Source organism: Periplaneta americana, chromosome 7 (assembly GCF_040183065.1).
Source record: "Periplaneta americana isolate PAMFEO1 chromosome 7, P.americana_PAMFEO1_priV1, whole genome shotgun sequence".
Lineage (NCBI taxonomy): Eukaryota > Metazoa > Arthropoda > Insecta > Blattodea > Blattidae > Periplaneta > Periplaneta americana.
In genome coordinates this window covers 144,640,663-144,656,257 of record NC_091123.1, presented here as the reverse complement: position 1 = coordinate 144,656,257, position 15,595 = coordinate 144,640,663, and positions in this window count along the sequence as shown.

The window sequence follows — 15,595 nt, the reverse complement described above, 5'->3', positions numbered from 1 at the left end:
TACTTTCCGAATTATGTTCCAAGTTTCCTTGATTTTATTTTCAGAAACTGCAATTTGATATTAATAATATTTCTTTTCAGTTGCACTTATACCTTCACATAGAACTTAACAGTAATGCTTAAGAGAGATGTTTGAAAAGTTCATAGCCTGATATAGAAATTAAACTAGAATTATTTTGAAACAATCTTTATTTCTCAACATACATAATCCCTCCTTAGATTCACATACTTGGTCCACCAGTGCTGCAGTGCTACTTTGAAGGCAGAGAATCAATGTGCTTCCATTGTTTCGACTGCTGTTTTGTCTCTGGTATGTAGTTTTGGATCCAGATTTCATCAAACCACCTCAAAAAATCGGCGTATTTTTCTATAATCTAGCCAGACAATCCTAGAAATTTGACATCGGACGTGCTTTTGTTCCAGTGTTAACAAACTCGGAACCCAGCTTCTGGAGACCTTGAACATTCCCAAGACATTGACTAAAATGTGGCGCACTTGTTCGGTTGAGATACGCATAACCTCGCTAATTTCCCGCACTTTCAATCGACTTTCAGTCATTCAACACCATATCATGGAGTTTTCTGCGAGTTCTTCACTTGTTGCTGTTACTGGACGTCCACTGCGTGGGTCGTCGTCTACACTCTCGACTATGTTTATATAGTGCCACCCATTTTTTCACAGTCAAAAACGCTGAAGCGGATTCCCCCAGTATAGCATCCATGTTTGCTTTAATTTCTGTTAAATTCGTTCCGTTTCTTACGAAATATTTAATGACAGCACAAAGGTCGATATTTTTAATTTTTTCCAATCTCTTCGGCATACCAACTTCAAAGTTAAACTATAAAAATGTAGTCAACAGAAAATTATTATTTTTCGCGCTTGAAGTAATGTAACAGTGGCGGCATTGTTGACACGTTTTCAGTGCTGTGTCAGACCACGAACTTTTCAAACGCATCTCATGTAGTGACTTTTTAAGTTAATATCTGGACTATCAGTATCTTTACATTCTAAATCAAATGTCCTTTTTCGTTGGCATGAGATTTTTATCCCTCTAGTAATGTAGTCATTTTTTACAAGCATTTCTCAAAACAGATTATTAATGTCCTGAGATTCTTTGAAGTTTATTCACATTAGCACCTAAACATTTATTTTTAAACAAAGTATTTATGGATCATAATTTAAAAGTTCTTTTATCACAGCCTTCCCAGCAAGAGAATTTAATCTGTTGTTGTTTATCAAAATACAGTATTATAAATTTCAGTCGAAGATCCCCTTTCTATGCTTGTGGCTAAGCTCATTGTACAGTATGCGTCATATAAAGAGCTGTTAATCTAATTTACTACTGCGTGCACTTTCTTTTAAATAGTCTGTATTTATCCAGTTATATATGTCACTTGTAGGTACAAATAGAAGAAGTAGGCGCACTTTCTAGGCTATTGAGAAAGGTTTCAAAATTACTTATTGGAGCACTCTTTACTGTTATTACCGTATTAACTTTACTGGTTTCAAATTGGATCGCAAGTTTTTATCACAACTTCGCAGCATACAGAAAATCTGAAACAATACCTGTTTTTAGATTATTTTAGTCTTTGTTGGTTTGATTTGTAATTCCTTATTTTACTAGAGAATGTTGTACTGTACCTAACAATACTTGAACATAGGAACTTTGTCTGCAGATACACCGTTTCTATGGCCAATAATTTAATAAAATTAATTAAAATGGAGAAAAATCGTGTAGTAGTTCAAAGTGTTGATCACATTAAATATCGTGGATCTATTCTTGATAAATATGGTTTGTGTGAATAGAACGAATTCTGCAAGAAGAGAGATTAGATGATTGAATGGTATTCTCTGGAGTAGGGAATTAATAGTCAGTTGGCACTTCTATTTTCCAACTTAAAAAAGTGGATATTAGCCTATGGCCCCGACGATATCTCGACAATGAGGCATCATAAAGATGCGTTCCGAATTCCTCTCGACGTAGTGGGGGCAAAGTAATTCACAAAAACCCGATCCTCGACAGAGGTGGTTTCCTTGCAAAAAAAAAAATAGTCAACATTTGTACCCCAATATCTTCCGTTGGAGAGAAACTTCATAGTTGCAGACAATAATATGGCTTATGGGTCCTTGATCTCTATCCCAAACTCACAATCGTTTAGCCTGGAAGACCTCGGAAATTCCTGGAATTGTGCCGAAATCGACACTATGGAAAGAATTTCTCCAAATAAATGCAGAAATAGCGGCACTTGCGACGGATCCGGCATATTTCCTACACCCTTGTCACAATAAATCCACCAGTATGGTTGGCGTTTCAACTCCCTGATACACGAAAATGGTCATTCTGACCCCAACTTTCTAAACCTTCAATATCTCGGCAACCAGGCGTCACAGAGAGATGTTCTTGGCACCTCTGAATTTCTCATGACGTACAGGGGGCAAAGTAATTCATAGAAGTACCATCTCCGACAAAAGTTGTCCAACATTGTACGGTAATACTCTCCCCTAGAAGGAAGCTGCATGGGTGCAGACAATAACATGGCGTATGGGTCTTCGATCTCTATCTACGACACAGAGTTTTTCCCTCAACTCATAATGGTTTAGCCTGAAAGATCCCAGAAATTTTTTTAAATTCCATCAGAATCGACTCTCTGGAGAGAATTTCTTCCAATAAATGAATAAGTAGCGGTATCTGCAACAGATCCGGATATTTCCTTAACACCTGTGTCACAATAAAGCCTGCAGTAGGGTTGGCGCTTCAGATCCTTAATAGGCTACTCGAAAATGGGCACTCTGACCCCTCTTAAACCGTCAATATCTCGGCAATCAGGCGTTCTTGGCACCTCTGAATTTCTCTCGCCGTACTGGGGCAAAGTAATTCACAAAAATCCGTTCCCGGACAAAATTTATTTCCTTCCAAAAATACGCAAGACTTAAGACTTCCTCCCTGCCAACATTCTTCTCTGCAGAGAACACATTTTGATGACGTATAAATTTCAATTCCGAAGAGATGCGCTGCCAAACAGTCATGCCCAGTTACTAGTCTGAAAGTAGCTACTGCTGTGTTTTTTGGAGAATTAGGATCAAATTTATATTTTTATTAAATTTCGTATCAAGATTAATTTTCAACAGTGTTTTTATTATCATTTAATATTGTGCGTTTATAATTGAGGACGTAAGGGCCCGTAGCCCCATAGGTCCTTTTTCCGGAGAATGCATAAGTCGATTCTCCTTAGTTTCTTTGTTATACCCACAAAGTTTAATTGAGAAATTTTCAACAGTAATGCTGATAAACCTGTTCATTTTAATATATGTTATAGGCCCTGCACTGTTTAAAAAAAATTTCAACTCTATACATCTCAGAAGAGCATTTTGGAGTATGGGCCCTTATTGTAGCTATGTCCTCAATTTTTCTTTATTAAAAATGTTGCTGGATAATATGAAATCTCGGAATGGAATCTTAGTTAGGTTGTGGTTTCTTTCTTTGCCATAATGTCTGCATTTTCATTTCCTTCTAATTCACAATGAGAGGGTATCCATTATAAAGCAGCTGTTTTTGTATTTTCCTAGAAACGTAATTTTAGTACAGATTTTTATCTCTCTCTCTCTCTCTCTCTCTCTCTCTCTCGTTCCTTCTGATAATGAAACAATAGTCTGAATTGCAGATTTTGAATCTCAAAAAATGGCTACTTTCGTAAATGAATGTATCTATTATTGGCGAAGTTTATGGTTTTATTATTTTTTAATTTTATTTATGGAATGTCCCTAATAAATAGTAAGTACCACTTGAAATGTTGAGTTTCCGTTCATAAATTTTAGGAGCACTCGTTAGTTACCGCTATCGTCAGTCTCAGAACTCTCGTGATATCACCTATGATAACCGTTTCGACAAATAAGACGAAACAGGTAAATAGAGGACTTCCCAGTATCATATTACAGATATTTACGAACATTTGTACTGCATTGCAACATTTATTAGAAATCGTAGTACCTTTAAATTAAACGTAGAAACGTTTACTGTAGAGGTAGGCTATTTGTTCTTCCGGTGCTTACGTCTACAGGATACACGCTGTTATGCAATTTCCCTGCCTTGAGGCAGAGTGACAACAGCGCACTTCCAGACGAGAATCGCTGATAGAATCGAAATGCTTTCTTAATTTTTTGTTCCCTTTAATGTCGCGGCAGGGCTTTAAGTAAAGGCCATACAATGACGTCAGCATCGTCTCTAGAGGAGTTACTACACTGGAATCGGCGACCCTGAAAATAATATGACATGGAGGTTTTGTGGACTCAGTTGCTGCATTGTTGTTAGGGATAAAAAGACTAATATTCATCTAGTATTAAAAAAATCACTCATCAGTAGCGCTACTAGCTATAGGCCTAATGTATGAAATGGAAAAATAATATTCCCCTGTAACATCTCCATCCGCATGGCAGCAGTATATATAGTCCCGTCGCTCTTATTTCCGGCAGCCAATCACGTTACAGATCGGCTACATTTAAACATGTGCGTCTTGTGATTCGCTGATGATGACGTTATGCATTTCCTAAGGCTCGATAAATACTTAATATAATCGCCCGCCATTTTGGCTCTTTCGTTGGCGTTCGCAGAAAGCACACGAGGACGTTATTTGCCGCTCAATTATTTTCTGAATTACAGTGCGTTTGATTTATTATCATAGGAGCTACGACACGATAACGTTTAACGGTGTGTCAAATAGATTCCTCGTCTGGTAGCTCGGCAACGAAAGAACAAAAATGGCGAACGCTACTACCTCCCCAGACTTATAGAGCCTTCACTTCCTAAGGCCCGTTACACACTTGAAGAGATCTTGCTAGCGAGAAAGAGGCGAAGAGCCTTCCTTCACACACTTAGCGAGTTCTCGCTGTCACAGATCACACCTGTATTCATGCAGAGAGCATTTTTCTGATTAGCCTATAGCAGCGCTTCTCAAACTTTCCGCGGACCACCTTACTCTTGTACCGTTCGCAAGCAAATTTATAATTTTCGTAGCATATTTTAATGCCAGTATACCTATATTTTAAAATTGAATTAAGGTTCGGTACTTTGATTCTCTGTTAAGAATTCGGGTGGTCCCTGGCTGGGTTACAGGCGCGGCGCCAGATGTGCAGGGAAAAGATGTCGAGAAACACCACTTATATAATGCTTTAAATCCCTCTTTTGCTGCTGAGAGTAGAATGGGAAGTCGATAGACGGGTAGGGTAATAAATTTCATAAAATGCAGTACTGGGAGAAAAAGTGAAATTCGATTGCCATGTGTCATTTCCAAACTCTGAGATTTTAAGCTATAGTGAGATATGCAATTCGTTTGAATTTTAATTTTTCTTATGTCTTTTTTGAAGGACCACAAAGGCAGACCTCGAGGACCACAGTTTGAGAAACGCTGGCCTGTAGTAATCACACGTTGGGGGAAATATTATAAGTTATATAGTTACGTATATTGTCGTTCTTAAATAATTATATAATTTGTACTTTACAAATTATGTACGAACGCTACTATGTTGAATCTGAATATTCAGATGATGAGGAAATGGAGTTATATGAACATATTTTGTTAATGAAAAGAAATAGTAGGCCTAAAATTAAAGTCAGAAATATCTGAAAATCACATTGTATATCACGAAGATAAGGGCGAGTTTCGGTCACTGATTTCGATTTGGTTTTGAGGCCCAAAGCATTACTACTTGTAACTGGTGAGCAGTGATATGTTTGATATTTTCTTCCACATATTCCATAACAGATTACTTGAGATTTTATAGAAATTAGTAATGAATATGAAATTCTTCTAAATTAATGGTCTTTAGCTATATGGACTATATAAATTAGCAATATATTTGAACGGTGGATTTGCAAAAGGACTTAAGTCTCTAGAAGTAGTTTTGAGAAAATTAAAGAAAACTGTTTCTGGCCTCGCTGAACCATATGTTGTTACAATATAATTTTTTTATATGTAAGAGAAATAGTTTTAGTATAAAAATTCATACTTTTGTATTCTTCTTCAGATCGTAAAAAATTATCTTCAGGACTTAAGTTGTTCTGCAAATTAACTTCAATCCTGCATCATAATTATTAGGTTACTGACACATAAAGATGTTTAACTAAATATATTTATACCAAAATCATAAAATAACCTTATTGCAATTGTTGAACAACATTATTTTGAACAATTTGTTAATCACAAGACCGCAGACCTCTGATGGAGAAAAGTTTGATATTGAAGAATGTTTCTGAGCACTTATTGCCATTAAGAATTTGATTAGTGTGTTGTTCTTGTTTTGTCCCGGACAACTGTCGCAAAACAACCACAGTTCTTTAATGTACTGGATGGGACACAGTTATTAAAGTAGTGTGCAGGAGAAAATTACATACGTCATTAAGACTTCTCTTGGCCTGCCCCTCATGATAGACACAAAAAGACATTTCACTAGTTTTCATGTTGTGCACATGACTGGGACGGTAAGCTGGCGATAGTAGTATATAATGTAAGTACATTTGACAGGAGACAGAGCAGGTCCAACGGCCTAATCCGAAGAGCATTTGATGATGATGATGATGATGATGATGATTATTATTATTATTATTATTATTATTATTATTATTATTATTATTATTATATCCACGAGCAGGCTTAAGATAAGGTATGTAATTTCTAAATAAGTTATTGATTGTTGTCAGCTTGCCGTTGATGATAATACATCAATATTATTTGTGCGAGATCGTGCGTATTTGCTTGGTTTCCGCACAAAACCAATCCGCGGAAAGTCTAAAATTCCATATTCAGTATTCCCAACCTAACACACATAACAATTTCCCTCTTCCTACCGCTTAAGTGACATATTGATTTTACTGCTTTTTGGCTTTTAACATATTATTTTTAGAGACGTTCAATATAGTAATAATTATAAATTGGAAACTTACCACTGCAATTTCACCTAAATTGCACTCTTAATTATTGTTTTTAAATATTTGCAAAAATTAAGTAAACTCTACAACTTCACTAAAGTTACTGCATTCGTGATGCAAGTAACATTAAAGAAGCCGTGAAAACATCAACAAGATTCCAGACTCATCATAGACTGGGGGCAAAAAAGACAGACATATATCACGGCCTGCTGGAGTATAGTAAACACAGAAAACATTTTAAAGTAACAATGTTGAAGATAGATATTTTTGTTTTGCAAGTTTGCCGTCATTGAACAGAAACCAAGATGGAGATTTCATTGCAACTAATTAGAAATTCCTCTTTCAGGTATGTAATAAACTATCTTCGCACAAAATAATGTACGATACACGAGCGGTATGTTTTCTTTCAATTCTCGGAATAAAAAAGCTCAACTACGTTTCGCTTTTTCAACTTTTCCTCGAACATGAAAACTTCAACATACCGCTCTTGTAACGCATATTACTATTTCCTTGCTTACTTTATAGAGTACTCGTATACTCGTATTAAAACAATTTTATTTTGTGAGGGGGATAGAAGTTATCCCTGGCAGGTATGTTGATATGAATTTATGAAGGAGGATAACTTTCCAACGAGGGGGGGGAATCCCCCCAACCCCCCATTAATTCGCAGCCTGGACACACATGTTGCAGATCTCGCTTGTTAGGCCTACCTCTGTGCATGGAAGAGATTGATTGAGTCTGTGTGCTTGCCACCCCATTCCTGCATTTGTACGTGTCAGTACTTACGAACCGGATGCGAGTCGATTACGTTACGAAGCCGATGAGCACACAATGCCTCTGCAGTGGCTGTCCTTCCCGCCCATCACCATCTGAGGTGAATTACTAACGCTAGCACTTCTCAGAATCTCAGTAATAAGAAGAACAGGGCTTAGTAAGCGGGAGATTCACAGGTTACCCATTGCCTGCCATTGAACAGTGTTGTTTGGGTTTGTTCTCTGCCAGAGACCTCAGCAAGGTTGATTAAAGAGATCATCACAGCCGCCATTATTATGATCGCTGTCATCATTCATCACAACTAATACACCACCATCGATCTCTAATATGGCTATTGAAATATTACAGATTATAAACCATTTTGCTTATCTCCGTTTGGAAACTTTATTTACGTTCTTCTGCAAGTGAGTAAAGTTGAAAAGTCTATAAAATGGAACATTATGAACATACACTTTGCCTTTTTTCAAAGTGTATTCAGATATGGACTTATTTTGTGAGGAAATTCTAGTGATATTACAGACATTTTATTAATTCAAAAGAAAGTTATTAGAATACTGACAGCTTCCAAAAGTAGAACACACTGTAGACCTCTGTTCATACAGGCAGGTATTCAGACCGTTATAAATCTGTACATATATGATGTTCTAGTGTTTATGAAAGAACATTTGCAAGATTTTAATATGAGAAGTGAGGTACACAATCATACAACGAGGAATAGACAATTATTAGATTATCCACTTTGTAGACTTAGTGTGACAAAAAATACTATAAATTGATTGGAATCAAATTATTTAATAAGCTCCCTATAAACATTCAACTTCTTCCTGTTCAAATTTATAAAACAAAATTGTACAGTTGGTTAATTAAAAACCCACTTTACTCAATAAATGAGTTCTTTAAAATTGACATACATTTTTAAACAATGCAGTTTTAAAAGTTTTAAATGTTATGGTTGTTGTTTCTTAATTTTTTTAATAATGAGATTTTAAATGAAACCTAGAGGGAAATCAATTTACATTTAAATTTCAATGTATTAATGAACAGAGCAAATTGCACTACCTTATGTTGCATTTTTAAAGTTTATTATTAGCCTCTGTTTGTAGTATTCTTAATTAGTTATGAAACATATGACAATTGGTACTTGATACTGTCAGAAAGAACGGATGGATTTCAAACTATCGATACGCAGCGAGGGGAGGGATAGAGTGAGGGGGACCACGACTGTTGGGTCAGCCAGAGAATGCAGTTTCAGTTGAGAACATGGTGTTGGTCTGGTGTACAACGTGCTTTCATCGCAGAGACATTTTTGAAAAATGAAGAGTCTGTGATCGCCACTCAGGACTCATTTCGACATCGGACGTCACGCTAGGATTCCAACTCGGAATACAATTTTGCGGTGGGTGGCTTCATTTCGTACCACAGGTTCAACATTAAAGAAGAAATCACCAGGACGAACACGGAGCGCGTGTACTCCTGCAAATGTGGAGACAGACAGTAGGTTGTCCGGCCACCTCAACGATCAGCCCGCAAACAAGCTATTGCACTGAGATTGTCCGAGGTTACGGTAAGATCTCGCGCCCTGCGAGTTCTTTCTTTGGGACCATTTGAAGGCGTAAGTAACCACATACACTGGATGAACTGAAGACGGCGATTCGTGAAGAAATTGCGGCAATCCCACGAACTATGACTGTGAAAGTTACGGCGAACTTCAGAAAACGCCTCGATGCCTGTATCGAAAGCCAAGGACATCATATGGATGGTGTTGTATACCATAAATAAACTGCATGTATTGGTGAATCTGTTGATAACAATACATTTTTGATTTGATGAATCCTTACAATTTTCTTGCCCTGTGAAATCCATCCGTTCTTTCTGACGCACCCTTTATTATGTAATTTGATAAATATCTACATTGTTTTTATAATTAAATTTTTATTTTGTATATCTATTAAATGTATTACAGTAAGATTGTAACATTTGACAATGTCTATAGTGAAGTTTTTCATTCAATGACAATAAAGATTATTATTATTATTATTATTATTATTATTATTATTATTATTATTAATTCAGAGATGGCGCTATTCTTGTGTACAGTGACGTCGCCAGGATCAGAGCAAAGGGGGTGCGAATGGAGTGCGAGATTTAAAAATGGGGTGCGAGCTGTAAAAATGTGGTACATAAAAATCCAAAATGTTCTCTCATGCACTTGCGCGCATACTATACATCTGTTTCTTATTATTATTATTATTATTATTATTATTATTATTATTATTATTATTATTATTATTATTATTATTATTATTCATCACATCCATAACGATACACTAAGGGACGTAGTTTTTTCATATCCAAGAATTTGTTTGTTTGTTTTTGTTCTTCAAAATAACTTATGCCTAGTATTTTGTTAATAAATTGTCCTTTGGGGTGCGGAAAGGGGTGCTCCGATTTTTATGGGGTGCTTGCGCACCCTTTCGCACCCCCCCTAGCGACGTCCCTGCTTGTGTATCTGTAAATGTTACCAAGAAAACAAGGCAAAGAACTTCGATGAAATGGGGTGAAATTTAGAAACCTTCTCACTATTCGTGAGCTGCCACAAGGGACAAAGAGTAGACCTACTTGAGCATATAAATGTTTACTAGTTAATTTACAGTTTTACATTGCGAAAAAGCGATTTAGCTACCAGGTCTCGACTTTGGAAAAACAATTATTCCTCCCACTATTACGGCATTATGGCCAAAGGGAATATTGTTACGGAAAAGCAAATTTTTCACAGCAAAATACACAATTTATTTCTTTCGAAAAGAGGAGAAAAACTTGTAAAAAAATTTCCAATTGAGGATGAAGTTTACAAGCACGCAGAAGTAGTAGATTTTTCACATAGAAAAAGTGTTTCATATTCATCTCTTGAATATTTTATACAAAGATTCCCAAATGTGGTTAATGAAGGCGAACATGACGGACTTGAAGAGAAATTTGCAGCTTACCATTGCGATACTTATCTTTAATGCATTATAAATGGATTTAGAATAGATGCAAATTGGGCCAAAATTGCAGACCTCAATAATAAAAGTGGGCAAGTAAAATATAAAACATTTAGGGCCATATTCATAGACATTCTTAGCGCGGGCTTCCGGTGGATGATCAGCGAACTAACGTTTTTCGTATTCATAAACCTGTGTTAGCGATATGGTATAATATGAATCCTGTACAAGTAATCAGTCGATAGCCGGGGCTAGTTTAGCACGCTCGTAGCGCGGGCTAGCGAAATGTCTATGCATAGCACCCTAAGTGTGGTTGTGTTTGCAGTACTAACTAGTGCCTCACAGTGACTCATACGGAAAGTGTTATGAGTAACAAACTGATTTCTAGGTGCTAAAAAAGAATGATTTAGAAATTTATAACATCCCATTTAGGAATTATAGGAGTTTATATACAATTAACAATTAATAATGTTTAATAATTTTAGTAAACATTCCATTTAGGTGGAATTTATGTACAGAGAACTGGTGCTGACAATGAGTGCTACTGAATTGAAGACTCAAATGCTATCAGTAAAAGAGATTGATTGCTGATTGGTCAATTTCATTTCGCATAACGGAGGTGCATTGACGCGGAAACTATTTTGTGAGTTCTCGCCTAACCTCAACAACCTACCACCCCTTTTATGCTAGGATGGACTTTTCCAAACAAACTTCGGTTCCAGGTACTAAAATTATATAAAATGTTCTTCCCTCCCCTTCTAAGATCAGTGTGGAATGAACTTGTCAATGTCCATATTTAGGTGGTTCGGATGAAGACGGAACAAGCTGCAAGCATATTTTATGAAGTGATGAATAAACACTAAAAATATACATCTTGATTATACAACTTTTAACACTGTATCACTTCGGAATATGTATTAAATGACTTTCTTGTGTTAAATTTTATCGTACCTGGTTTACATGTTTCGACCTATTATGGGTCATCCTCAGAACTGGACTCTACCAATTACTTGAGCTGTTTCATTCCTTAATCAGAACCCTGAGTCCAGACCTGGGCTTCCTATTTCCTTTCATGGTTATGGCACGTGTTCCGTGTTTTTCCTTGTGCATAAGAACTGACTAAGCTGTGATGTAACTTATGATGGAGTACAGGTGACTTGTGGTAAGAAGTAATTCTCTATTCACATGCTGCTCGTAGACTACGAGATAATGTTACGACGATAAGATGTAGTAAGGTAGAATAGGAATGGAGTATAAATCGAAGTCCAAGGACGATCTGACAATCGCTGTCGCCGGAAATATTATTATTAATAGTTTTGTTGTTATTGTCGAGCACAGTGAAGCATTCTCGCTTTGTGTTCTGGAGGTCTGAGATTCGAACCTAGGGGCCAGCTATCTTGACTTGGGTTCTTCGTGATTTTTAAATTTTCTCTAAAGTAAAGTAATAGTGAAACAATGGGCTACTACCGTCTCCTTCCCAATTTCAATAAAACCTCATCATCAAGTCACGGATTGCCGAACAACTATTCAATTTAAATTGAGAATGAATAATTACTTACTTTTACATGGGATTGATTCTTGAGTGTTAGCTGATTTTTTTAGATTATTCTGTGTGTTTGTATAAAGTGTCATTTAGGCATATTGTAAAGCAGAATTAGGATATAAATTGTAATTACTTAATGTATGTATCATGGTTAGTCAATATTTCATTATACAGGGTGTTTCGGGGCTAGTGTTACAAACTTTCAGGGATGATGGGGAATGGCACACGTATCAATTTGAGATAAGGAACCTTGGTCCGGAAATGACTGAGTTGAAAGTTACAAGCAAAAATAGTTGTGTGGAAATGGAATAATTTTATTCCTCTGTACACCTTATTTAGGCTATGTGTATTTATCTGTACATCTTACACATACTGTAATCATCTGATGTTGTTTACGTTGTCTACGTACCGTATTCCATTCAGTGCGCTGTCTGAGGGATGGGGACAGGAAACTACACTAAAGCAATGCAGATAACGTAATGTGTAACGGACATGGTCGGTCCTGATATGCACGTCTGTAGACAGCAGTGTATGTGTACAAGTTGCAGTGTCCAGTCGATCAGTCCTAGTGAAATGGAGGAGTACACGAGAGCGGAATATGCAGATCCCCTGATTTTCGAATACGGATGAGCCAATTGGAAGAGTAGACAAGCTCATAAATTGTATCATGCAAGTACCCACGTAGGAGACATCCGGCCCATGCCATCTTTCCACGACTGTTTCAAAGGGCACGTGGTGCGAAATTACAATTCCATTTCCACACAACTATTTTTGCTTATAACTTTCGACTGTCATTTTTGGACCAGGGTTCCTTATCTCAAATTGATACATGTGCCCTTCCCCATCATCCCTGAAAGTTTGTAACACCAGTCCGGAAACACCCTGTATATATATTTATTTATTTGTTTATTACATAGGTCGCGGGTTCTATTCCCTATGGGATCATGAATTTTTCAGATTGACCTAATCATTTTGATGCGCTATGGCCCTACAGGCTCAAAAATGAGTACGCTACCAGGCAGTTGAGATTAAAAGTGGCAACCACATATCACTGACATCCCTACTGCTATTAGAGTCGATTTTCTGCAAGATGAGAGTACTAATCTCCCTCTACCCTATGAGGTTTCAAGCCCCACAATAAGTATAAATTTACTATTGAAAATATTCAGGTAACTGAGTACTCCACGTAAAGGTTAAAACATTAAAAAGTGACGGTGGATTCAAAGAATCCCTGTAATTGCATGAAACGTTTATGCTCTCGGTTGGCTGTTATTGTGATATTTAACTTTTAAGTAATTTGTTCCTCTTTATAAGGACTGTGACTATGATTAAAAGTTAAATACATGTAATGCAGTTTGTGTGCTGTTAATCCGGATCCGGTTTAACGGAAGTTCGGATTAACTGAAATAACCTAAAAGAACAATAGAAAGTGCATTAAAACTCCGTTTATAGGAACAAAACACGTTTACTACGGTGTATTTAAAGGGCATAGGCCTAAATACATTATTTTGCCTCTTACACTTTAAACCTTTGTTCGTTTAATCAATAATAATATTTGTATAGTTTAATTACTTTAATGCAAACTTGATGGATTTTCTTTATTTTTAATACTATAGGTGTAATATATCCTCTGATTGAGGTTCTGGCTGATTATGTACTGTACATCTATTATCAAGCAGTACATCTCATTTGACGATATGTATTAGAGGAAGAACAATTGTTTGTATGCATGTCTGACTAGTGTAATATGTAGCTAGTAGGTGATGTATGCAATGGAGGGGAAAGGAATTGGCCACCCTACCCCATTATCTCCTGGCCTAGTTGCCTCAGAAGTGGTGCCTTTTGGTAACAGGTATAATATTGTAACTTCATAGTTCTAAAGTATAAAAGTCTTGAAACAAGGTTCTTTAATTTTTACAAATTCATCTTCTTTTTTTGCCTGTCCGGATGAAGCGAAGTCCGGCGTATCGGGGTCCGGATTAACGAGGTTTTACTGTATTATTATTTTTAATGTATTTCTTTATTGAATATATGCCATATACCTATGCAAGTACGACTATTTACACTGAAATTACTGTCTTTCATCAGAATTGGTTTGTTAGAGAGTCGTTAGTATGCGTCTATAATGGAATAAGTAACAAATATGCAGCAATACAAACAAAAACGTAAGTACGTACATATATGCCATTAGCAAACATCATATCAATGCAAGAGTATGATCCTTTGCTAAGCAAGTGACGTGAGAATAGTGGGACATAACTTATTTGCCGTTGGGTAAGCAATTGATACCAGATGATGAAACTTCCGTAACATTTTACCCAATCGACCCTCGAGCATTAACGTTTCACTTTAGAAATTCAAGAATATTTTTACATTATCGAAACTACGTATAAACTGATCGATAAGAGAAACAGGACGTACGAAGAAACGTTGGATTGGACAGCTGTAGCTTACTGCCGGCAATATAGGATTTGTCTAAGGACTGAAATATTGTAATGATGATGATAACAATGATGATGATGATGATGATGATGATTATGTTAGTGCGAAAATGATATGTGTTTCTGTCATTACATACTCAGTGAACTAATATGGATTAATACGGAATAAGAACATGAAAGAAAGAAAGAAAGAAAAAAGGAAAGAAAGAAAGAAAAAGAAAGAAAAAAGAAAGAAAGGAGGAAAGAAGGAAAGAAAGGAAGGAAGAAAGAAAGAAAGAAAGAAGGAAAGAAAGAAAAAAGAAAGGAGGAAAGAAAGAAAGAAAGAAGGAAAGAAATAAAGAAAGAAGGAAAGAAAGAAAGAAGGAAAGAAAGAAAGAAGGAAGGAAAGAAAGAAAGAAAAAGAAAGAAAGGAGGAAAGAAAGAAAGAAGGAAAGAAGGAAGGAAAGAAGGAAAGAAAGAAAGAAAAAAAGAAAAGAAAGGAGGAAAGAAAGAAAGAAAAAAGAAAGATGAAAGATGAAAGAAAGAAAGAAAAAAGAAGGAAAGAAAGAAAGAAAGAAAGAAGGAAAGAAAGAAAGAAAGAAAGAAAGAAGGAAAGAAAGAAAGAAGGAAGGAAAGAAAGAAATAAAAAGAAAGAAAGGAGGAAAGAAATAAAGAAGTAAAGAAAGAAAAAAGAAAAGAAAGGAGGAAAGAAAGAAAGAAAGAAGGAAAGGAAGAAAGAAGAAAAAAAGAAGAAAGAAAAAAGAAAGAAGGAAAAAGAGAAAGAAAAAATAATTAACTTATATTAATGTTTTAGGTTCTGAACAAAGTGAGCTTTTCTCTTATTATTGTATTATTTACGTAATCTTAATATCATGCATGATTCCAAAAAGCGTAAACTCATCTGTTATTAAATAATTATGCAAGCAGGAGTGTGTAACACGTTTATTTTTTCC